This window comes from Peromyscus maniculatus, chromosome 23 (assembly GCF_049852395.1).
Source record: "Peromyscus maniculatus bairdii isolate BWxNUB_F1_BW_parent chromosome 23, HU_Pman_BW_mat_3.1, whole genome shotgun sequence".
NCBI classification, from domain to species: domain Eukaryota; kingdom Metazoa; phylum Chordata; class Mammalia; order Rodentia; family Cricetidae; genus Peromyscus; species Peromyscus maniculatus.
Genome location: NC_134874.1, coordinates 18,299,575 through 18,308,630, shown reverse-complemented (window position 1 = coordinate 18,308,630; position 9,056 = coordinate 18,299,575). Strand labels below are relative to the sequence as shown.

At 45.7% G+C, this 9,056-nt stretch overlaps 2 long non-coding RNA genes across 2 annotated transcripts; both read right to left on the bottom strand.

The window, feature by feature from the left end:
- Nucleotides 1-413: 413 nt before the first annotated feature.
- LOC121825366 (uncharacterized) lies at nt 414-4,662 on the bottom strand. The gene is made up of 4 exons (XR_006067562.2): nt 4,595-4,662; nt 4,015-4,167; nt 3,484-3,787; nt 414-649 (listed from the first exon to the last, which is right to left on the bottom strand). It is a non-coding gene; the product is annotated as an uncharacterized LOC121825366 (long non-coding RNA).
- Nucleotides 4,663-6,568: 1,906 nt separating this feature from the next.
- LOC143270389 (uncharacterized) lies at nt 6,569-8,235 on the bottom strand. The gene is made up of 2 exons (XR_013047561.1): nt 8,107-8,235; nt 6,569-6,825 (listed from the first exon to the last, which is right to left on the bottom strand). It is a non-coding gene; the product is annotated as an uncharacterized LOC143270389 (long non-coding RNA).
- Between the last annotated feature and the right edge of the window lie 821 nt (nt 8,236-9,056).

Sequence of the window (9,056 nt, the reverse complement as noted above, 5' to 3'; positions counted from 1 at the left end):
CAAGTTGGGGAGGAAGTTGCCACTTACAGTCCATCACTGAGAGAAGCCAGGGCAGGAACTCAAGGCAGGAACTGAAATGGAGGCCATGAGGGAATACTGCTTACTGGCTTACTCCCCGTGACTTGCTCAACCTGCTTTCTTAAAGAACCCAGTACTCTCCCACATCAACAGTTATTAATCAATAAAACATACCACAGGACAACAGATAGAGGAATTTTCTCAATTGATGTTCCATCTTCCCAGATGACTCTAGCTTGTGCCAAGTTGACAAAACAAACACAAAACACAAAACTAACCCCCGCACTCACCATTAACAAAGTAGCTTATAACACAAGAGAACATACCCACAGCTCCCAAAGCTGGACATCTTAGATGCAGCCCATTCTAGGGTAGATGAGAGCTATTTCCCACTCAGGGGTGTCTATTTCTTCACTATAGCCTCACAAAGTAGAAGGGACTCTCCAATGTCTCCTTTAAACCATTAGAATCATCAGGCTTTTTTATATACCACCCACAATCAGGACTTCTTAAATTCTCATTTCCATCCGAGGTTCTGGATAGGAAGCCAGTTCTCTCTTGTTCAAAGAGGATCTAGCAAATGTGTGAGAGGAAATGCTTTCTGTCTTCCAAATGAGATGCTCCCCGCTTGCTGTAATGGGAAGGATTGGGACATAATTGAAAAGGGGATACAATCTCTCACTCTGTGATTGTGTGCACTAATGTTCTGTCTGCTGTAGCCTAAAATCACACCTAGCATTAGTCCCATGATACCTACACCTGGGTAAATGCTAGAGTATGGGGAGCAGAACTGTCATTCTCATAACTGAATCTTTTAGCTGAAGCCAAAAGTTTCTTAAGGATGAGCAGGGCTTTAGCGAAAGAGATGGATACATATGGACCACATGCACAAGCTGACACACCTCATGGCTTCTGGTAGTTTAATGGATTTTAACACATACACCATATTTATTTATTGACTTTGTGTGTGTGTGTGTGTGTATGTGTGTATGTGTGTGTGTGTGTGTGTGTGTGTGTTTGCATGCGTGCACGCATGCACGTGTGCACGTGGCTGTGTGCACATGTGAAGGTCAAAGGGCCATTTCCAGGAGTTGGATCTCTTAGTCCACCATATGGATTCTGGGGCTTGAACTCAGGTCATCAAGCTTACCCCCAAGCACCTTTACCCACTGACCCATCCTACCACCCCTCTTCTGTTCTTTTAATGACGAATTCTAAGTCAAGAAATCGTTCAGTCACGACTCCTAGTATCTTTACTCAATTTCAGAAACTGAGGCAATATGGCAGTAAGCAACTGGAGTCTATGAACAATGCCAAGTTTGTATTTTGAGAATGATGAACAATTAGTATTAACCCCAAAACCCATCACAGTCATGGATATTGTTGGCAGAGCTGTGGAAGTCATATCTTTGTATTAATAAGGCATTGTTTAGTCTTTCTTGGTTATTCAATGCTGATATTTTCCCTCCTTGCCATAAAGTCTATTATGCTATTATTGAAATGTTTCTTTTAATTGAATATAAGTACATGCATTTTAAAATGAGACCAATATAACACTCTCAGGGGAAGAAATGTTTTGTCTGCAACTGAGTAACAAGCAGCTCAGTCAGTGCTGTGCTGCTCATCATCCTGTGTTTTAGTTTGCTTCTTTGTATCTGTGATGAAACACAATGCCCAATGACTCACAGTCTGTCATTCAGGGAAGTCAGGGAAGGAACTCAAGGCAGGAACCTGGAAGCAGGAACTGAAGCAGAGCCCATGCAGGAATGCTACTTACTGGCTTGCTCCCCAATGGCTTGTTCAGCCTGCTTTCTTATAGCACCCAGGACCACCTGCATAGAGGTGGTACCACCCACAGTGGGCTGGGCCTCCCACATCAATCATTAATCAAGTAATGCCCCTTAGGCTGATATGATAGAAGCATATTCTTAATTGAGATTCTTCCCTCCCTGATGACTCAATTTTCATCACTTTGGCAAAAACTAACCAGCACACCATGCAAGCCTGGAGGCCTGAGTTTAATCCCCACAACCCATGTTAGACAAAATAAACAAAGGGCATGGTGATGCACACTTGTAAACTCAGTGCTGGTGAGGCAGAGACATTAAGATATGGGGGGCGGGAATCATAGGCCAACAGCCTAGCCTAATCAGTACATTCCAGGACAATAAGAGACCTTATCTCAAAAACCAAGATAGATCATGTTTGAGGAACAATAGCTGAGAAGGTTCATCTCTGGCTTCCAAAGGTACTTGCACACACATATGGACATGACACCTACACACACATGTGCATTTGCATGCACAAGGGGATATGACACACAAGTGTGCTCACATGAAGAAATGAAATAAACTCAACAAAAACGAGGCCACCACTCTTGCACCTAGTGCCTGCCTCCTGCTTCCTAGTGGTTAAGAAGGAAGCTGAGAAGCATCAGGGAAATGAGGAAGCTGGAGATGACAATGCTTCTGTTTGCTGTCACTGAAGATGTCTAAGGAGCTTCAGAGGGTGGCTGCACATGACTGCATCAGATGTTAACCCAGCTGCAGCTGCATCCTTCTGAGGTCTGCCCAAGCAGTTCTAGAACTATGCACCATGGCTCAGCAGCCTCTGGATACTAGCAGAGGTGGGCAACTTCAGCTCCAGGGACTCTGTCGTGGCTGCTGATCCATCCTCCTGAGACAGTGGTTAGTCTAGGCATGAGACAAGGACTCATTTTTGACTATTTCTAACCAATTCTTCTGCTGGTATGCATGGTGAGTGCTGGAGCTGTGGCAGCCTTCCTGCTACCAGAGGCACATGCTTCTTGGGTAAATCAATGTGTCAAAGATGGAGGACAGGGAAGAAAGGAGGGTTCTGCAGCCTTAGTGACTTCTCTGAATTTCTGGGCTGAGTTCACTTCTAAATATTTCACTGAGTAAGTACCAATCATATTCACAATTTAAGGCCTTGATTACAATGTGGTGCTTGCTTGTCACTGAGGTACATACAGCAGTATAACCATAGCTGCCTAGATCAGGCATATTAATTTCAGGACCCCCTTTTGGTATAGACATCAAAAGAAAGACTTGGAATAAAGTAGACTATTAAAATGATAGAAAAAAATGCAAAGGGAAAAATATTCAAACTTTCCCTAGTTTTGTACTTTCTTAGTTATTAATGTTTGATATTTAAGTCAATAGATTTTTTTAGAAAAGACACAGATGGAACTGGAGAGATGGCTCAAGCGTTACGAGCACTGGCTGTTCTTCCAGAGGACCTGGGTTCAATTCTCAGTATCCACATGGGGGCTCACAACCATCTGTAACTCCAGCTCCATGGGATCTGATGCCCTCTTCTGGCCTCCAAGGGCAACTGTATTTCACAGACACACATACAGGCCAATACTCACATACATCAAATAAAATAAATATGAAGAAATAAAAGACACAGAGATATCTTGAAAATGAACTAGAAATTGTTTACCTTGAAGGGGGATGTAATGGACATTCTTGTGATGATTTTAAGGGCCGGTAAATGGACTGGTTCTCAAGTCCCCTTCTTGTGGGCCTGCTGACCCATTTAAGCAGGCTTCTTCCTTCTCATTTTCTACCCTGTGTCTCAGGGCTTTCTGTGCTTAAAACACTAGATCAGAAGAGTGAGGCAGGGAGGGGACATATCTAGAGTAAGTTCACATTTCTGTTAGAACTGGTCAGGTCCTGAGAACATGGAGACCACAGTTGAGGGATTTTGAGAACCTTGTGTGACATCTTCCAATTTTCCTGGGATCCTGGAAAGAGAGGGACATTATGAGTTCAGCCAGGGGGTGGTAACTGCAGTGCCTTCTGATACAGTCTGCTCTGTGTTGAATCTGAACATTGACGATCAATCATTGAATGTAAGAGTGTGAAGGACTGCAGCAGAGATAGAAGAAATATGGGACTGCATCTTTCTGTGCTGTGAGCACCCCAGGCTTGCCCACACCACCATCTCCATTGTGGGAGCATGTGAACTAACCAGAAGGGTGGATGAGCAGGGACAGTGCATACAACTCGGAGGCCAGTGTTCCTTGGTGAATCCCAGGCTAGTGGGATGACACGAGACATTGTAGTGAGTCTTCAATTTGAGGGCTCAGGAGACACCTTCTACCTCTCTTCTGCCTTTCCCCTCCTAGGTAGACACAAGCAGGTCAGATGCTCAGGCCTTGTCCCAACCAAGACCGTGACGCCAACACTTCTCATTTCCTAGAACTGTGTAGGGCTGGGCAGTGGGACTCAATAACACTTGGCTAGGAAGCATGAGTGACAGAGACAAGTTTGTCACTGTTGAAAACTGCCTCAGGAGGGCTGATGGGCAATTTTCTTAGGTTTCTGAAGTCTTCATAGATGTCAGGATCCATGGAAGGACACGTTTAAATAAAGGAGGAGAGAAGAATCAAACAGAGATTTGGGCATGTGCTCCCTCCACTGGTCCTGTCTAAACTTAGGCCATTCTATTCAGGGGATGGAGGCTGGATCCTTGGTGAGCACTTCTAGCCTCCAGGAGCCTCATGCATCATCCTCCGAATGCTGTCAAAATATTCTTGATTCTGGTGTACCTTGGCTTTGGAAAAGGATGGGTTCTCCTCCACAACCTCCTGGTGGTACATGCTGGTTGCCAGGCACCCATCTATATGTGAAATAGAACACTCTGCAGGGTTCTGCCCCATCTGTTCTATCCAGAAGGGCACTGACAGCTAGGAATGTTCTATGACAGCCGAGCTCGGGCCTCATGGTGGGCTTGCTTCCTGCCACACATTTCAATGCCTGTTTTCTCTGGGGGGAAGAAAGGTCTTCCATGATGTGAGGATTTCAGACAGCCTTAGGCTACCAGGGGTCTCTCTAGGAGATTGCTTAAGTGTTACTGTGATAGTTGTCAGAGTAGATCAGTTGAATGTTAGAAGGGAAACCGAAATTAACATTTCCTAATTATTATTATTTTTTAAACAACGAAGACTGTGACAAACAAGGTTGATTGCAAATGTCTAAAGAAGATTAAAATTACCCCTGGCCTTTTGAACAACGTGAAAATGGCAAATTAGGCAGCAAACAACCAGGCCATCATAGGTCTATTTGTTTTTGTAAGAATAAAAAGACCAAGCTATGTGCCATGGTGCACACCCATAATTCCAGCACTCAGGAGGTGGAGACAGGAGCGTCAGGGGTTCAAAGCCAGCCTTCACTGCATGGGTTCAAAAATCATTCTGGGATATATGAGATCCTGTCTCAAACAAACAAACAAACAAACAAACAGACAGACAAGACAAACCAGTATGCTAACATGGAGAAAGAATGTCATGGACGTTCACTCAAGGTATGTTTGTGGCTCACAGGTGAACATGGTTGTGGCCGTCGGAAAGAGTTGAAATCCTTGTTCTGTAAAACTATAAGCCAAACACAGGGTTCCTTAAACTCAACTTGAAAGAGTGAAGAACTCGGAACAGACAGAGGAGGTAAAACTTCAGCCTTATAATGAATGGAGCCCGCGTCCATCATTGGCTCACAGACGGCAGGAAAATGCCTCAGCTGAGGGCAGCCACGTCCACAGTTCTGGGACACATCCCACTGGCAGACAATGGCAACCCCAGTCCTGGTCAGCTGCTTGCAACATGTAATGCCCTCCTCTGGCCTCCTTGGTGATGGTGATATGGAGGGTGGCTGTGGCTTGGATATAATTTGGAAAACAGGGCTGGCCTGGATGCTCAGTTCCAAAATCAGCAAACACTCCCCAGTGAGAGCTTAGTCGGGGCAGGAAGCAATGGGATTCACAGGTTATGAAGGCAGGAGGGGGGCATGTTGGGGAAGGGGAAGAGTATCAGGAAAGGGGGGAGTAGGGAGGTAGCAGAGGGCAGTGTGGGGGGGTATGAATAAGAATAACCAAATACAATGGCACAGATGTGTAAAAATGGTATAACAAAGCCCTTTACATTTTTACTAACTTGAAAAGAAATTTGTGATGAAATGCAGAGCCTGAGCCAGGCAGGTGGTACAAGTCTGTTTCCCCTGCATTTGGGTGGTGAGGGCAGGGAGCGTGCAGGCAGGAAGCAAGTTCTAGCTACAGGGTGAGGGACTATATTGAGAGTAAAATGGAAATAAATGAAAGAAGGAAAGAAAATGCATAGCAGGATCCCAATGTAAAGCAGAATCTCCACAGGCATCCTGCACCAGCTCAAGGCTCCCTATGGTGACAATCACAAGTTTGAATTTGTTCTGATCCATGTTCTTTACCAAGGGATTTCCCTGTGTGAAATCCTGTAGTCTTGACATAGTCTTTGTGTAAAGAGGGAGGAGTCTGGCAGAAAATGAGGTGGATGAGAACATAGACTCACATCCACAGAGAAGCACACAGGGTAATACAGCCTGCTACTGAGCTGACTGGAAGCTGGGCAAGTGGCAGGCCCCACTGTACAATGGAGAGGACTTGCAAGCTCCAGGGGCTTGAAGACCACCTGCTTTTAGCACAGTTTCCATAGATGGGAGCACTGGGAACAAGATAGACTGAGACACAAAAAAATGAGAAGTCAGACTGGAAATGGTTCTGCCTGTAACATGTTAGTGGTGTAAGCAGGAGGCCCAGAGTTGAAGCTCAGAACACAGGCTCTTAGTGACTTTTCCATTGCTGCAAATAACACACCACGATCAAGGCACCTTACAGAATGAAGAGGTTATGTGGGCATCTGGTTCCAGATGGATAAGAGTCCATCACAGCAGGGGGGCATGGCAGCAGGCAGCAGGCAGCAGGCAGCAGGCATGGTGACAGGAGCAGGAAGCTGAGAGCTGGCATCTTCAACTGAAAACGCGAAGCAGAGAATGAATTGGAAGTGGCGTGAGGTTTTAAAAACTCATAGCCCAACCCCAGTGAGGTACTTCCTCCACCAAGACTACACCTCTCTATACCCTCTCTGATCAGCCCCATCAACTGGGGATAAAGTATCCAAATGCTTAAACCTGTGGGGGAGTGTTTCTCATCCCTACGTAAACAAACAAACAAAAGTCAAAAACCAAGTGTGGTGGCTTGATTATAATTATAGCCCTAGCCCTGGAGACGAAGAGATGGTTCTTGGAGCTCATTGGCCAGCCTACTTAACCTAATCGGTAAGCCTAGGATGCAAGTGAGAAACCCTGGCTTCAGAGGAACGACACCTGTCTTCTCATGTGTGTGTGTACATGCATGCATGGTTTGTGTGCGAACTCGAGCGCATATGTACACACACACACACACACACACACACACACACACACACACACACACAAGTGTAAAAGTCTCAGTCTCTGCATAAAGAAAACAGGCTGCAGCCACGGCACCCAGAAGCATCCATCCTCCCAGGCTCGCTTGCTGGCTGTTTTATTGGTGAAACCATCAGTCTTGTTAGCTTTGGCAACACAGTACTGATGACCGGGCGTGTTTTCAGTGTTGTTATTATTCTAACATAATCACTATTGGAAGCATCTGTTGTTAAACACAGTGCTGTGTGCACAGTCTTGGTTGATTGGTTTCTGTTAATTGCATCCATAAATTATGCATTAAAGTGGAGGCTGGAGCAGAGGGAGGGTAGCAGGCACAGGGGAATACTGAGCCAGCTCTGTCCCTAGGAAGTGGCTGAAACTCAGACTCCTTGTTGTTTCTTTCCTTGACTACCTCCTCTCTCATTTGCGTGGCCTTCACATCCATAACTGGTAGAAGTCACAGAGAACGAATAACCTATTAGGGATCCAGGAAGACATTCCCTGTGGCTTATCCTCTGGGTCCTTAATCCAGGGTGAGGTAGGACCACCAGCTTATGCTAAACTTAGAGGTCTGATCCGCTCTGAGCTCCTCAGGGCAGACCACACTGGTGGAGTTTGGGTTCATTCTTATGACCCTGCTGGGAGGGAACAGTCAGCCCCAAATCATCAGCCACAAATATTCCCTTCTTATTGACTTTGATCAATGATGGTCTTCCTTGCCTGGGCACGGCCAACCTCAACAGTGTCCTCCATGCAAGACATCTGCTGGGACTTGGAAGTGGACTGACTAAAGTTCTCCCTCCCCCTACTAGGGCAACCATTCTTCTCTCTTGAACATCTTCACCTTAGTGGCTCCTCCTTCAGCACCTTGGTTCCACAGCTGATGTCAACAGATAGTCAAGAACCTTGACATCCTCACACCCAGTGCACAATTCACCTGTTCCAGGAGCATCCACTGAAGCAGCCATTTCTCTTCTGGAATCCCCATTTCTTGTGGCCTTGGATTCTCTTGTTGATGTCACTTCTATGCTCTTCACAGGACATAGACCACGGTTCCCCCTTGGTCTCCATTCTTCTCACTCTATCCTCCTGTATCATCCAGCACAGAAGTGTGGGGACTGCATGAATCCTCTTCTCCTCTACTTCCTTATCTGTGAAGTGGAGATACAATGGAATTAGCCTTGTGTTGCCATGGTGAGGAATGAGTGACTGGATTCAGGGTAGTGCTCAGAGGAGATCAGGGATCACAGTCATGAACTGTGGACTCCTTCAGCTCTGACCGCACAGGTTGCCAATGACTACCATGGTTTTTTGTTTTGTTTTGTTTTGTTTTCACAAAGATATGAACATCTTTTTCACTTGAGCCTCCAGAATGAGCCCAGGTCCTACATCTAGAAGACTGTCTTTTTCCCTTATGTGTCCTTCTGTACATGGAGACTAAGATCCTGTTGCTTTCCATGTTAGATTATCTCATCACTGTGACATAGAAGCCCAACATAAACAGCCCACAGAGAGCAAAGGTTTATAATGGCTCACGGTTTCAGTGGTTGGCAGTTCCCATGCTCATCACAGTGGAGGCTGATGAGAGGAAGGGATGGAGTCATTTGGTTAGCTTTCTCCTTTTCTCCAGCCCACAGGAAGCTACCATTCACGTGCAGAGCAAGACATCTACTCTTAGCTAAGCCTCTCCAGAATGGCTGTCATAGAAAAACCTAGAACTGTGCTTCAGTCTCCTGGATGATTCTAAGGCAAGCCACATTGACAATGAAGATTAAACACCTCACCTGATCTCCC